This window comes from Glycine max, chromosome 9 (genome assembly GCF_000004515.6).
Source record: "Glycine max cultivar Williams 82 chromosome 9, Glycine_max_v4.0, whole genome shotgun sequence".
Classification (NCBI taxonomy): Eukaryota; Viridiplantae; Streptophyta; class Magnoliopsida; order Fabales; family Fabaceae; genus Glycine; species Glycine max.
The window spans coordinates 38,918,836-38,934,696 of record NC_038245.2 but is presented as its reverse complement, the minus strand read 5'-3'; the positions used below and the strand labels follow the sequence as shown (position 1 = coordinate 38,934,696).

The 15,861-nt window shown below is 34.7% G+C and overlaps 1 pseudogene across 1 annotated transcript; it reads left to right on the top strand.

Annotated features, from left to right (window-relative positions):
• Nucleotides 1–8,529: 8,529 nt before the first annotated feature.
• On the top strand, nt 8,530–11,372 carry LOC100811236 (extradiol ring-cleavage dioxygenase-like; annotated as a pseudogene). Its single transcript, XR_416041.3, has 3 exons — nt 8,530–8,884; nt 9,461–9,803; nt 10,267–11,372. The product of XR_416041.3 is annotated as an extradiol ring-cleavage dioxygenase-like (transcript).
• The last annotated feature ends 4,489 nt before the right edge of the window (nt 11,373–15,861 follow it).

Here is a 15,861-nt window from a genome sequence, read left to right as displayed (position 1 = left end):
ATGCAAAATGATTTTCATACACATAACTAATGCATATTACATGATGCACAAAAGAATTTGGCGGCGACTAACTTCTAAGAGGAAAAAATGTCATGCTATGTTGTAGTGAAAGAGAAACAACGATCACATTGTATTGTGAAGCAATGACGTATCCCATATCCATAATATTCATCCACTTGTCCATGGTAACCTACATGTAACAGATAACAAATAATGGTTACTTAAAATCTTATTTTAACAAAAAATGACATAACAATAAAATTATGCACCTTAGATAAGTTGTCAACAAGTAGAAAATGCCTTAATTCCTCAAATTTCTCTATGCCACCAACCAGGTTCATATACTGATCGGACCAGCTAGTTAGTTCTTTATGCAGATGTTCCTCACCAATGATCACGATTCTTCACCCATACCCAATAACGCAACTATTGCATGATAACCACAATTACCATCTGCTTTGACATCAATAATGTTTTCAATAGAATTCTGGATGCAAGGATGAAATTGATTCAACATTGAAATATTTTGTCTATGTATTGGGTCCTAAGATGTGATAAACTATGTTTCACTGAGGAATTACTATTTTGCACAGAGTGTAACGCATCAACATACTCCCAATAAGACGGATCGCGTTTTGTTGACTTTTGTTGTTTGGCAAGCGGTTTTTTTGGAGCACCCTTGGTCTTCACTTTTTCTAGAGGAGGATACATGGAGTTCATATCAGGGTAAACAATTTCTCGCAGCTTTGACTTCAAATGTATTTTACCATAAACATCGAGCTGCTGAAAGCGTTTCGATATGGTTTCCATCTCCTCAGTTATGGTCACATGTGTCTCACTTAACCTTTGATCTGAAAAACTAAGTCGCAGTCAAAAAATGTGAATTGTCTCCAGTGGTATGGAGCTAATGTTAGTCGTTATTTACGACTAACTTTTGTATTGAATAGTTACATAAAATTAGCATATTTCTTCCAATTTATGGTTCTTTTCAAGGAATTGTACATATTTTCATGTTTAGTTTGATTTTATATAATAGATACTCCCATTTTGTGAATTAATGTTGAAACCATTTCAATTTCAGGCTAAAAGAAGAGAATGTTCAAGTAGATGATGTCTCGCAAAGCGAGACATATGTGCTTAGCGAGTGACATCTGCTAAGCAAGACATGTAGCTCGCTTAGCGTGCTAGGAAATCCTAGAAGAGTATCAGTCAGAGATGTGCTCACCCAATGTGTCGCAAGCTCGCCCAGTGAGTCATTGGTCTCTTCTCACGCTCAGCGCGCCCAGCTCGCTAAGCCAAAATTCACTTACTCTCACTTAGCGAGTCAGTCTCGCTAAGCGAGCCTTCAGAAGCTGAAATGTTCAAGTAGCCTTTAAAACACTGAAGTTAGCGGAAACTAAAAAAAGAGGAGTCAAAAAATAGAGCCAAGGGAAGAGCTGAAGTGACAGAAACTGAGCCACCAAGAGAGAGTTTAGGTTAGAGAAGTGAGATTAGGGTTTTAGAGGTTGAAGGATACATCCTCAACCTTCCTTAGCCATTTTCCTTCACTTAAACTTTGTTTTTCCTAGTATTGTAAGCTTATTTATTGTATTGTAAGCTTATTTCTTGGGAAGTTCTACTGAATCCTTGATGTAACATTCTTTCACTATATATTTAATGTTGTTTTTATGTGTTCATTGTTTCTATCTATGCTTATTTTTACATGTTTGTGGCTTGATCACCCTTTTGTATGTATAGTTAGGATTTTTAGCATTGAAAAGTGTTTTAAAGCCTTAGAACTTGATAGAGCAAGCTAGAAAACTGTATGTCTAGGAATGGAGTGCAGCGATCTAGTCCATATTATGCTTTATACTTAATGCAACTCTTTTAGGCTGAGCTTGTTGAGGGATCAATGACAAGGTTTAAAGAGAGTTAGGCCCATTCACTCTAGGGATCTTGGTTTGGGTAATTTCTTAGCATAAAAACACTGGGATAATATTAAATAGAGAAAAATACACAATAACATTAAGAAAAATTCAGTAGAACAACACAACGCTTTTTACTTGACTTTTTTACTTCTCAAACTTTGGATATTTAGTTTGTATTTAACTAGATTTTAAAAACAAAATCCCAACTTGATATTTACTTGCTTTCAGTTTATACAAATGTTTGCTCACTGAATGTATAGTTCTGAGTGAAACAAATTTCCTATGGATACGATACTCGGTCTTACCGTTTTAATATACTACTTGTGCGAATTGGTGCACTTGCCAATCGGTCAAACAACTAACAACATATTTAAACAACTCACATGCACATGGAAGACCGTGGGTACTCTTCATGACACATCCACATCATGAAGGGTTTTTGCCTGCATAAGCTACACGCTCATACTCGGCAACAATTTCATTTAAAGCGTACCTTGATACCATGCCAAGTAGTTTTTTGTACAAGGTTACTTTAAACACATACCCAACCACGTGCGTGCTTGTATCAAAAGATACTTTAATTTGGGTGTGTTGAAGTGTCATCATATTATTCATTGCTTCCCAAACACTGCATATGTCACCAACAGAGTTTTGTAGGAGTCTCTTTAGTGACCAATGAGCACTCTCAACCTTACAAATGAAATATACAAAAACATGTAAACAATCACATCATTGTCATTTAAATTAACACTTCAACAAATGAAAACAAACAAAAATCAATATTCATACCTGTTAGTGGTTGTGTTTCCTATATGCATCATTTTGTTTGTTCATGCTTTCACAAATTTTTCTTTGTGTGGAATCACCCATGTTTGACACATATAGTCCACAAACATACGTCACGGAGAGAAAGCCATTTCAAAGTTTTTAAGGTACTCATCAAAAGAACTCTCATTGGGACAGTCAACCAAACTCCCCCAAGCCTCCATCATATAATCCCATGCATTCTTTTGAGCAACCAGGGTTTTGCACTTTGCCTTGACATTCTTGTCAATGTGAAACCGACACAACAAGTTCGTAGCATCCGAGAATACAGTTTTCACTGTATTCATCAAAGACAAATCCCTATCAGTGACAATAATCCCAGGAAGTGCATAAGCTCTCATGAAAAGACCCCAAAACCGCTCTAGAGTCCAAACAACATTATTAAGACGTTCTTCTTCCAAGTAAGGAAAACCAGCGGAGAATGTTATTCCTGTTGGTGTAACACCAACAATATCAAGCAACGAAAATTTGTACCTATTTGTTTTGTAGGTACTGTCGATCAAGAAAACCAAATTACAAGAATTGGTTAACTCATCCTTTGTCAGTCGACATGCATATGGATGCCCAACCAATGACTTTATCATTTTGTGATTGTGAATCCCACAAATTAACTTCACTATCCAGTCGTCTCCTCTCGAAATTGGCTTCGCACGCAACTTAAACATCCACATTTTCTACTGCCAGTGCATGTTCTTACCAAATTATGTTTCTTAGGCCTATACTCCTCACTCCTTTCACAAGCTATCAACTGAAATGAGGTTCTTTCTCGAACATCGGTATTGGTGTCTGACCTCATTATAACGACAACAAATCCAATGTCATGAGCCAACGATCGAGTCCATTGTAAAACTTCATCACGGCTACCAAACAACTACAACACAATTCAAATCAAGTTTGTCACGAATAAACATTTATGTAATATAATTATTGTACCAACAACAACAAATTGCACAAATACGTCAAAAGTATTAAAGGCATCAGAGCAATCAACTTTAACGCCAACATCTTCCTCATTTTCGACATTAATTTCAACTTCTTCAGACATGATACTATGGTACATCCACTAGTCTTCATCCATATTAATAAAACATTTAACAAATTCAATAACAACATATTCAAATTCAATTCACTCAAATATAGTTGTTTACACAAACAATATTTTACAGGACTTTTCCATTAAAATGTCATATAAATCTAATAAATACATCCTTTAATTAAAAAAATAAGTGAATATACATTTTGGTCCCTATCTTTGTAGCCATTTTGCATATTAGTCCCTATCTTTTTGAAATGTAAAAAATAGTCATTATCTTTGCATAAGTTTTGCAAAATAGTTCTTTCGTTAAATTTTAAAATAACACCGTTAGTGAGATACATTGTTGGCAATTTTAGTGTCACATGGACTATCCAACGTGGCACTAAAGTATGACCTCTCTCTCTCCATTGCTTTTTCTGTAGAAGTTTGACTCGATAATCGTACTCCTTAAAATATGCTTTCTGCTGCTCTTTAGTAAGCTTAGCAACTTGAGATGAGTCAGGCTGGTGGCCAGGGAGGGAAGCAAAAGGGCTAAGCACATAGCATGAATAATGTCTCATACATCATATTGAACCAAAGCATCTTCAAGTGAATAAGAAGAAGAAGAAGAAGAAGAGATGATTTAGGTTGGTGGTCAAGGAGGAGGAGGATCTCATTCGCTGGTGTTCCGCGTGATGCGTTTGTGCCGCCCTTCCTTCAACATCGAACCTCCCTTCCGCCTCAACCCCGCCAACCTCTTCGACGACCCCGCTGCCAAACCCCTCTCTTTCTCCTCCGCTGCCACCCACAACGGTGAATCTGATCCCAACTACCGTAACCGCTTCCTCCTCCGCCACTTCTCCGACGCCATAGGCCTCTCCGGCCTCCTCGTTCTCCCTCAGTCTTTCTGGTATTCCTTTCTCTCTCTCTATCTCTTCAATTTGTTATCATTACTCAAATCAATTGTTCATTGATTGATATTGCAGAGCCATTTATTTGGGTGAGACCTTATGCAGCTACATCGGTATAAACAACAACTCCAACTTTGAAGTCAGAGAAGTCCTTATCAAGGTCACTCACTACAACCTCTTTCCATATATCTTTAACAATCCACTCCACTCCTAATATTACAGAAACCATCGTAATAGCACGCTCTACCTATGAATTTGTCAACGAAACTCCCTTCACACATGTTTATATGTCAATTAGTATATTGTAATTGTAATACATTACATACACTAGGAAATGAAAGCATTCAAAGGAACGAAGAAAGGAAATGATGATATCTTTCTTTTTGTAACACTTGCTGATGTGTTATATGACTGGGATTTTTTTTATTATTTAGCTTCTTATATTATATATTATGTTTAATTTAGTTTTTATTACTATTATTAGTTAGTTGATTATATTTTTTATTATTATAATTTTATATTTATTTTAACATATATTATGCTATATTTAGTTTATTTTATTATTTTTTAAATAGTGTTTTTTACATTTTTAATACTAGTATTATACTTATTTAGTTCATTCTATTAACGATTCACATATTTATCTTATCGCATAACAGGTAACAAGTAAAAAAGTCACTTATAAAAATATTTGGCAGATAGATGGTGAGTGGACTTGAGGCCGCAGTCCCAATAGGTTAAGAAACAGAAGATCACCACCACCGATGATGATAGCCAACAACAACAACCTTCCGTCAAGCCCATGGAGAGGAAGAAGAAGTGCAAAGCCTTAGACAAAGGGAGGCGCCGAACCGCATCCTAACTCGACCCCAAACTTGTCCCTTCGTCCATGGATTCGCCTAGCACTAGTGGCGGCAGTGCTATGTTGGAGTTCCACATTGGCGTGTTCAAGGACCTCGCGGCGGCGTCCAAGTCGGTGAGGGAAGTCGCCGCAAAGCAAATGGTGATGGAGTTGAAGGTTGTTCATAACGCTTATGATTCACACGAGAAGGAGAGTGGTGAGGGTGGATTGAAATTGGAAGCGGAGAAAGATGATGGATTGGATAACTGTGCTCCGTCTGTGAGATACGTTGTTCGTAGGCTTATTCGCGGTGTTTCTTCGTCCAGAGAGGTTTGTTACATTTTGTGATTGTTGGAACTGAAATGCTCTTTTTCTATGAGGTGCAAGTGGTAGTTAAGACTCAGAATTCAAACTTGCCGGAAAATGCTTCTTCTCCGGTTGTGAAGAATTAGTGCCACGTTAGATAGTCCACGTGACACTAAAATTGTCAACAATGCACCTTACTAACGGTATTACTTTAAAATTTAACATAAAGATTATTTTGCAAAACTTATGCAAAGATAAGAACTATTTTTTACATTTTAAAAAGATAGGGACTAAGAGTACAAAATGACTACAAAGACAAGGACCAAAATGCCTATTCAGTCATAAAAAAACATTAAATACATAATCATTCTCATATAAATTTATATAATTATTAATCATTTGTATATTCATTTTTAAGCAATGTAATATTACCAAAATTATTAAAAAAAATTACTAAATTATTAATAATTAATTTAATAATTATAAATAAAAAAAATCGTATGTTCATAGGATCACCAATCTGTAATCCGTATGGTCGTAGGGATTGGTGATCCGTATGGGTCATACCAATCCGTATGTTCTTTGCATACCTCTTCTTCTCCGACAACGAAAATCGATCACAATCCACCGTATACTCCTCACCAACACACGTACACCACCGGAGAACAAATACGCTTCCAAACCGCCCTTAACGGAAGCAATGTACATTAACTTACGAAAATTTTACGGAAAAAAATGGCACTACAGAAATATAAAAATCCTACTGCTATTTATAACCTAAGGGTATTTTTGGCATTTATGAAATTTGTTGGGTGCTCCAAGCAATTCCCCAAGGTTAACTATGTTGTCCCAAGTTGTTCCAAACTCTCCAATAAGTTAATTTTTAGAATTCAAGGTGAATAGGATAGCCCTAACTCGCAGGATACTTTGGACTTTTTTGTATGAGTCATTCGGCCCTATAGGGTTTTTGGTACTGGGCAATGTGGATTATGACTATGAGCTAGCTAACCAATTTTAACAGCTCTAGTTGGAGACTAAAATCAATGATTTTATATTTTAAAGGAATGAAAATAAAAGTAAATTGTTTTACTAGGATAAAAATAAAAAAATTCACTGATTTATAGGGAGTAAATTAAATCATATAATCTTATTATTATAATAAATTATAATTAAATGCACTCAATATTTTATTCCTTTTTAAAAGATATTTATTAAATGGAGTTAGTGAACCTAGAGTAAATGGAATTACATGCATGAATACCTAAGCATTTAAAACAGAATTATTAAAAATATGAGAGAACCAAAAAAATTATACTTCTACACTAAAATGTACACCAAAATATAAAAAGAGAAAGAGAAAATTAATTTGAATTTAAAACATAATAAATGATAGAATGAAAGAGAGATAAATATAAGATATAATGTTTTTTTTTATAAAATCTTGTTGTATGTGGGTTACTTTTCAAATTTTATTACTTGTGTTAGTGTTGTTAGTATTTCTCTAAAGAATTACTCGTATAAAACCTAAAATAAGTAGTTTAATAATGCAATACACGTCAATGACATGTTTGTATCATGTCAACTACGTTAATAATGTTAAAGTTTTTTTAGCAATAAAAACTAAAACAAGACTAGAAGTGCTTGTACATGGACAAAACAAATAGTTTTTTTTTTTTTTATAGGAACTAAGAGATAAAGTTGTTGTTTTTTTTTACCTAAAAAGATAATTTTTTTACAACTATAAGTACCAAAACGTAAATATTATGTAAGTATATATGAGAACTAAAACATAAAAAACATCACACACGTTAGTGTCATGTTATTGGCATAAATTTTTTGGTATGACCAAAAGCGATTCAAAATGATTGTGCAAAGACTGAAAGAAGTGATCTTTAAATATAAAGATCAAATCCTTCAAAAAAAATATAAAATTTGTACAATTATAATGACAAAAATTAAGCAACAATTAAAATCAAAGGAACAATTGCAACGCCACACGTGAATCAAGCAACTACAAAAAACGTTGGTTAATGGTTGGTATATCAGAGATGACATTACCCACCTAATGATGGATGATCATCCATGACAATCATTGGTATCTAATTACTTTTGTTTTTAATTATAAGATACTTTCAATTCATTTATATTTATGTAGAAAAATATTTTTTATATTAAATTTATCAATTATTTATATTATAATTTTAAAATTATTCATTTTTTATACACTTATTTCTTTTTAATGTTTAGAGAGATAAAATAATTAATTAATAATATATAAAAAAATAGTTAATGCATGTAGAAATTAAGAAATAATTTTATAAAAAATAACAAATAAATTTTTAAAAAGAATCTTAGGAGACGAAGGGAGTAATTAATTAAGAAATAAAATAGTACAATGATGCATCCATTAATCTTTTGTATCTTAGCACTTTAGTTTATTAGAAGAAAAAATCTCTATTAATCCAGAATTTAATTAAAAAATAAATAAAATTTGATCAAAAAATATTTGTCAAAAATTAAACTCAAATAATAACAAAAAAAAATCACATTTAAGCATATTAATTAGTTGTGCCAATAAGTTAATTAGTCAATATTTTAATTAAACTGATGCATCACCCAATTACAAATTATTACTGAAAAGTTTAAGAATATATTAATTTCATTTTCATCCGATTATACCTAGCATCAACTTTATTATTAATAAAAAATATACTCCGCCCATTTGTGTCTCCAGCTGCTTCATTTTCTCACTCACATTAACATATCTCTCCAGATCTATATATACTGAGTTGCTTATGAGAGAGAATATCAACAAAGAAAAGAAAATTCAGTGTTCGATAGACATGATGTTAAAGATCACGTTATACATATCTCATGGATCACCCACTTTGTCCATAGATGAATACATAGATGCTAGGAAATTCCTTCAGTCATGGAAGAAAGACGTGTTTCCTCAAAACCCATTTCAATACTTGTCATCTCTGCTCACTGTGACACTGCAGTTCCATCCATCAACGTTGTTGACTCCGTCAACCACACCATCTATGATTTCTATAACTTCCCCGAACAAATGTACCAGGTTTCCCTATTTACTCCTCTCCTCCTTTGTTGTTTTTTTGCCTTTTATTTATTTTTGTTTAAGAAAAATACTTTTAGATACCATTCGCTAGAAATGAAAAAATAAATAAATAATAAGTTTTAAATTAAAATAGAGTGTAAAAATAAAGATATTATCTTATTTTACTGTAATTTTTTTTTTCGTTCACACTTTTTTTTTCTACTCAAACCAATAGAGTTTAACGTAATATAAGTGAGGTGAAATCTTATATCGAATAGAAATAAAAAAAGAAGAAAATTTATAAATTTAAACCTAAAAATTTTAAATTAAAGTGTGATTTCAAGTTGATTCACCCAATGATTTTTTTGGAATTTCAAAATATTTTTAAGAAATAAATGTATATTCCATAAGTCCACATGTAGGAATGAATTCCTAGCAATTGCCCGTGAACACGATTATGCCTTGATGTTCAATTTTTGGCACTCCCAAATGATGCTCTTGTTTTTTTATTTGACCTTTCAATATTGTTAATGTTGTTAGGTACATTTATATCCAAATCTCTTACATAGTTACATTATTATATGCTTCCTCTACTAGCATAAATATCCTGCACCTGGAGCTCCACAATTGGCAAGAAGGGTGAAGGAACTGCTCATAAAATCTGGTTTCAGCCGTGTTGATGAAGATACAAAGCCAGGACTTGACCATGGTGCTAGGGTTCCTCTCTTTTTGATGTATCCAGAAGCTGACATCCCTGTTTGTCAGCTATCTGTTCAATCTCAGCAAGATGGAACTTACCATTATAACTTTGGAAAGGCATTGGCACCTCTTAAAGATGAAAGTGTTTTGATTATTGGTTCTGGAAGTGCTATCCTGCACCTGGAGCTCCCTGGGCTTTAGAATTTTATAATTGGTTGAAAGATGCTCTTCTTGAAGGAAGGTACCCTTCTTTTTTTTTCTTATGTTCAAATTTGCTAAATGCATGCTTATATAGTTCATCATAGACTAATTTTAATCCATAAAGTGTATACAGCATCATCACATTAGTAATTGAAATTAAGGAAATTCTAAATTAGTTCCGGAAAGTGTAAACCGTTAGTCATATTAGTCCAAAATTAAAAAGACTGATTAATGATAATATTAACATTTATTAATTAGAGACTAAAATGACAATAAGTGATTAAGTTTAAGAACTTAAATTAAACAAATGGAAATTTTAGGGAATTATTTAGAAGTTCCTTAATTGGTTTGAAAGACTATTGTGACAGCGGAATGATGGTTTACTGCATAGATCTAATTACCATTTACCAAGATACAGTATGACATTGGAAAACTAGGCATTGAATGTTGTAGAGTTTGGCACTTCATGGATTTGTTGTAAAAGTTTTCAATTGCTTTTGTAGATATGAAGATGTAAATCATTATGAACACAAAGGCTCATCCCTGGCCGGATCACTTTTATCCTCTGCATGTTGCAATTGGTGCTGCTGGTGAAAATGCAAAGGTCAAACTTATACACAGCAGCATTGATCTGGGAACTCTCTCTTATGCATCTTACCAGTTTACATCAGCTGCCAGCTGAACCACTAAACAGTTATTCAATTGAAGCTGTGTTGCTTTCATGTTTAGACTTCTGAGATGTATTGTGAATAATTGATTTATAATAAATTAATTGCTGTTGATAAAAGAAATTTATTTTGATGACTTCCCTTCTAGCTTGTTGAGATGGTGATTAGTCTTTTTTATCTTTGTTGTTGATTAGGCTTTTGGTGTTCTTGTTGTTTTGGTTTTAGTAATTGCTCATGCAAATTCAGGATTTGAACCCCTTCTATTGAAAACTGAAATGAATTCTTATACAAATTATATATGATATGCAATGCTAACTGAATAATAACTAACCGAACCTAAGTATACAATAAACTCTTTTTTTTTTCGATCGGCAAAGAAAGATATATATTGATTAGGTACAAGGGATACCAACAACCCATATACACATCCAGAACGATAAAGAGCAAAGAAAAATAAAACCACCATGGTTACATGCTATTTAATCTCGGTAACAGTACCCTTTAAACAGTTATTTCAATATCTATGAATTTGTGTTGCTTGCAAGTTTTGACTTCTTTGATATATTGCAAAGAATTGATTTATAATAAAATAATCGTTGTTAATAAAACATATTTTTTTTAGGATTTCCCTTGTGGAGATGATGGAGATTAGTTTTTTTTTCCTTTTTCTTTTATCTTTTTTTATAATTATTCCTTTGGTATACTTTTATTACACCGATACTCCTATCGCTTGAGAAATACACTATTTTTAATGATTTTTTCTTCTTAAAATAAATTATTATTTTTTTCTTAAAATATCCCATCTTATTATTGTTTTAGGTTAAAATAATTATCGAGAAGTGAATGATGTGTATAACATCATTCATATTAAATTTTAACAAATTAAATCAAAATTTAATTAAGTAAATAAAAAAAATTGTATGTAATTAAATATTAAAATAACTTTCGATAAAAAAATTTCATATCTTTATTTAAACATCATTTATTTTGTGTTTTGTTTTTTCTTTCATAGATAAATATCTTTTTTCATATAAAATAAGAATGTGTTGATTGTAATTAACTCTTTTAGTTTATACTAATTTTTAAGAATTAAGAACAATTACAACAAGTGTCTCACGCGTGAAGCAAGTTGGCATGCCAAATTCTGCCAACTAGCCAGTAACCCAGAGGAGAGGACATTCGCCGCCTGATACGTCATCGATGACATGCTTTCGCGTCACTACATGATAGTAATTAGGTTATGGAACCTTCCAAAAAAAAAAAGTAATCAGGTAATGGTAGAGTACAAATTGAGTCCTATTTAAATAATCAAGCATAAGTATAATTCCATTTAAAATTATTATAAAATTAATATTTTTTTAGAAAATTATTATAAAATGTATAAAAATATATTAACAACATTATCATCGGATTATACACTTTAACATGATCTTTTTCAGTGAATTTTGCGTGATTTTTTTAAATAAAAAATAAACTCTAAAGGTTTAATACTATATATTAAAAATTTGAGCAAATTACATAAATACATCCTCAAGTTAGGACATATTACATGGGCTGTTAATAAAGGTATTGTGTCATAGAGAGAGAAAGATAAGCGTGAATCACGTGTAAAATGGCCAAATACTGCATGACTTGTATTGATGCATTTATTATGTATTTATATCTCTGCAGAGGATAGAGAAAATGCTGGTAGTTAATTTGGTCAGTTACACTCGAGAACTAATTCTAACTAACTAACAAAAAACTAATTGATGAAACGAACTTCTGTTAAGATAACAAGCTTCCGCTAAGACCCCCCCTCAAGCTGGGAATGGATATTTTTCATTCCCAGCTTGGAACATAACCCTTGAAAGACAACAGGAGTGAGAGGCTTTGTAAAAATGTCTGCAAGCTGCATTGAAGAAGAGACAGGAATGAGCTTTAGTAAGCCTGCGTTTACTTTGTCCCGCACGATATGGCAGTCGATCTCAATGTGTTTGGTTCGTTCGTGGAAGACCGGATTTGAAGCTATTTGAATGGCAGATTGATTGTCGCAAAAGAGTGTGGCAGGTTGAAGGAATGGAACGCGGAAGTCGTGAAGAAGATAGCTTAACCATTGAAGCTCGCACGTAGTGGAGGCCAGGGCTCGGTACTCCGCCTCGGAGGAGCTACGAGACACTGTAGACTGCTTCTTGGATCGCCAAGAAATGAGAGACTCTCCAAGATAAACGAAGAACCCAATGATGGAGCGCCGTGTGTCTCAGCACCCTGCCCAATCGGAGTCACTGAAGGCTTTGAGAGTGAGGTCACCATGAGCAACAAAGAAAATGCCCGAACCAGGAGAACTTTTGAGGTAGCGTAAGACTCGAAAGGCAGCCTGAGAATGAGTAGAAGTTGGGTTTGCCATATACTGACTTAGTTGTTGAACTGCATGCGCAATATCGGGTCGTGTATTCGTGAGATATATGAGACGCCCGATTAGTCATCTGTATGAGGAAGCAGCGGTTTCTGATAATGGTGTGCCCAGGGAAGCGCTTAACCTGGTGGAGTAGTCCATGGGAGTAGAGGCTGGACGTGAACCGAGCATACCCAAGTCTGACAAGATATCTAGTGTATATTTACGCTGACATAAGTGTATGCCATGACTTGAACGAGCTACCTCGAGTCCAAGGAAGAACTTCAGAACGCCCAGATCCTTAATGCTAAAATTTTGATCGAGGAGTTTGGTGAAATGAATGATAGACTTGAGGTTATCTCCTGCCAAGATTATGTCATCAACATAAACAAGAACAACTGTTATAATGTTATCAGTGTGAGAATATAAGAAAAGAGAGTGATCCGCTGAAGACTGACGAAAGCCTTGTGAGAGGAGGAATGATGAAAGCCGTGTGAACCACTGCCTACTTGCTTGTTTAAGTCCATACAAGGAACGTTGAAGGCGGCAAACAAGGTTGGGTTCATCCATAACGAGTCCAGGAGGAGGCTTCATATAGACTTCTTCATTGAGATCCCCATGGAGAAAAGCGTTGTTGACGTCGAGTTGTCTAAGATGCCAGTTTCGAAGAGCAGCAAGAGCTAGAAGCATACGGACAGTAGTAAGTTTAGCTACGGGTGAAAACGTATCAAGAAAATCCAAACCTTCCTGTTGAGTGTATCCTTTGGCAACTAGTCGCGCTTTGTATCGTTTAATGCTTCCATCCGCGTTATGCTTGACTTTGTAAACCCAGCGACATCCAATGGCCTTTTTGTGTGGAGGAAGCGGAGTTAGAATCCAAGTGTGGTTCTGCTGAAGAGCATTTAACTCGGCCTGCATGGCTTTAATCCAACAGTCATGGCTAGAGGCCTCAGCATAGGTACGAGGTTCGGTTATGGCGGTTATAGACATGACGAAGTGTTTGTGAGAATGAGACAAGCGGGAATAAGATAAAACAGAGTGAAGAGGATACTTAACCTTGGTGAGAGTGTGGTCAGCTTGTGAAGTGAGGGCGCGATGAAAGTCTTGTAGGTATGTAGGTGGTTGTCGCATTCGTGTAGAACGGCGTAAGTGGGGTGCACTACTGGGTGAAGAAGATGAGTTGTTTTGCGTAGAGGTAGGTGTTGTGGTGATTGGGTTGTGTGGGTCAGTTAACACAATATCAAAAGGTTGGGTGTTAGTAGAGAAAGGAATGGGTGAGATATGCGTATGGGTATCATCACAGGAATGAGATTCATGCAATATGGGGAAGTGATTTTCATAAAAAACAATATTTCGAGAAGCAGTTATGTTATGAGTATGAAGATTATAAACAAGATAACCTTTTGTATGTGGTTTAAAACCAAGAAATATGCAAGGATGAGCACGAGGGTCGAGTTTCTGGCGATGATTCTGAAGAGTACTTATGTAACATAAGCATCCAAAGACACGAAGATTGGAAATATCGCATGGTTGTGCATAAAGTTTGTCATATGGAGATTTATCTTTTAAAAACAGAGTGGGTATGCGATTCATAAGGTATGTAGCATGGAGTAATGCAAAGCACCAGAAATTAAGAGGAAGCTGAGCTTGATATAAGAGAGCTCTTGTGACATTCAAGAGGTGTTGATGCTTTCTCTCAGCAATGCCATTTTGCTCAGGTGTTTCAACACAAGTAGTTTGGTGAATTATACCTTTGCGGGCATAAAAATCATTCATGAGGAATTCAGTTCCATTATCGCTTCTTAAAATTTTAATTTTGCTATCAAATTGCGTTTCGACATATGCAACGAAATCAACAATAATTTTACGTGTTTCGGCTTTTGTGTGCATGAGGTGGATCCATGTATATCTGGAAAAATCATCTATGATAGTTAAGAAATATCGGTGCCCATGCATGGATGTTTTGGAGCATGGCCCCCAAATATCAACATGTAAAAACTCGAATTGATTTGATGCATGAGATGTGCTAGAAGGAAAAGGTAATTTCTTATGTTTGGCATAATGACAAGTATTACAAATGAAACTCTTGTTATTATTCAAGAAAGGATAGTATGCTTGCATGGCTTGTAATCTTTCGGGAGAAGGGTGACCCATACGAAAATGCCATAGATTTACAGGAAGGATTCTACACTTTGGGTGTGTAATGGTAGAACATATGGTATGCGTTTTTGGTGCTTCGGGGGTGAATTGATACCAATTGAAGTGAGTCGCGGCCTCTATCAATTCTACAGGATACCTTGGTATTGGTATCCTGTAGAATACAAATATTTGATGAAAAAATCAATTTGTAGTTAGTAGATGACACAAGCTTTGATATGGATATTAGGTTAAAAGTAAAGGCTGGCACGTATAAGACATCGTGTAGGATAATGAGTGCAGAAAGTTGTACTATGCCTAAGTGGGTAGCTTTAACAAGATGGCCATTTGGTAGCTTAACACTAATGGGATTAATTTGACGATATGAGTAAAAAAAATTTAGAGAAGAAGAAACATGATCTGTGGCTCCTGAATCTAAGATCCAGGAGGTAGAGTTGGGTTTTTCGTAAGACAAAACCATACCTGTTGGATCGTTATTGGTACAAGACGAAATAGAGGCAACCTGTGGTTTAATGGATGCTGAGGTTCCGGCCGACGGCTGTTGTATTAAAGCTAGCAGTGCTTTGTACTGCTCTGATGAAAAACGAACATGTTCTTGTGATTCTTGGGATAGTATCTGGTCGTTTGTGGCCTTCCCTTCAGCTGCCACTACACTATTAGCTATTGCTTTGCCATTGTTGAATTTGAATCCTGGAGGATACCCGTGTTTCTTGTAACAAACATCAATTGTGTGTCCAAGCTTCCCGCAGTAAGTGCATGTTTTCCTCGCGCTGTAACCTTTTCCTTTTCCATTGTAATTGGGAGGTAGACCGTGTTTCTTGTAACAAACGCTTTCATTATGGCCAGTGCGTCCACAGAATTCACAAACACTTTTGACAGCGTTAATGGAAGATATTTCT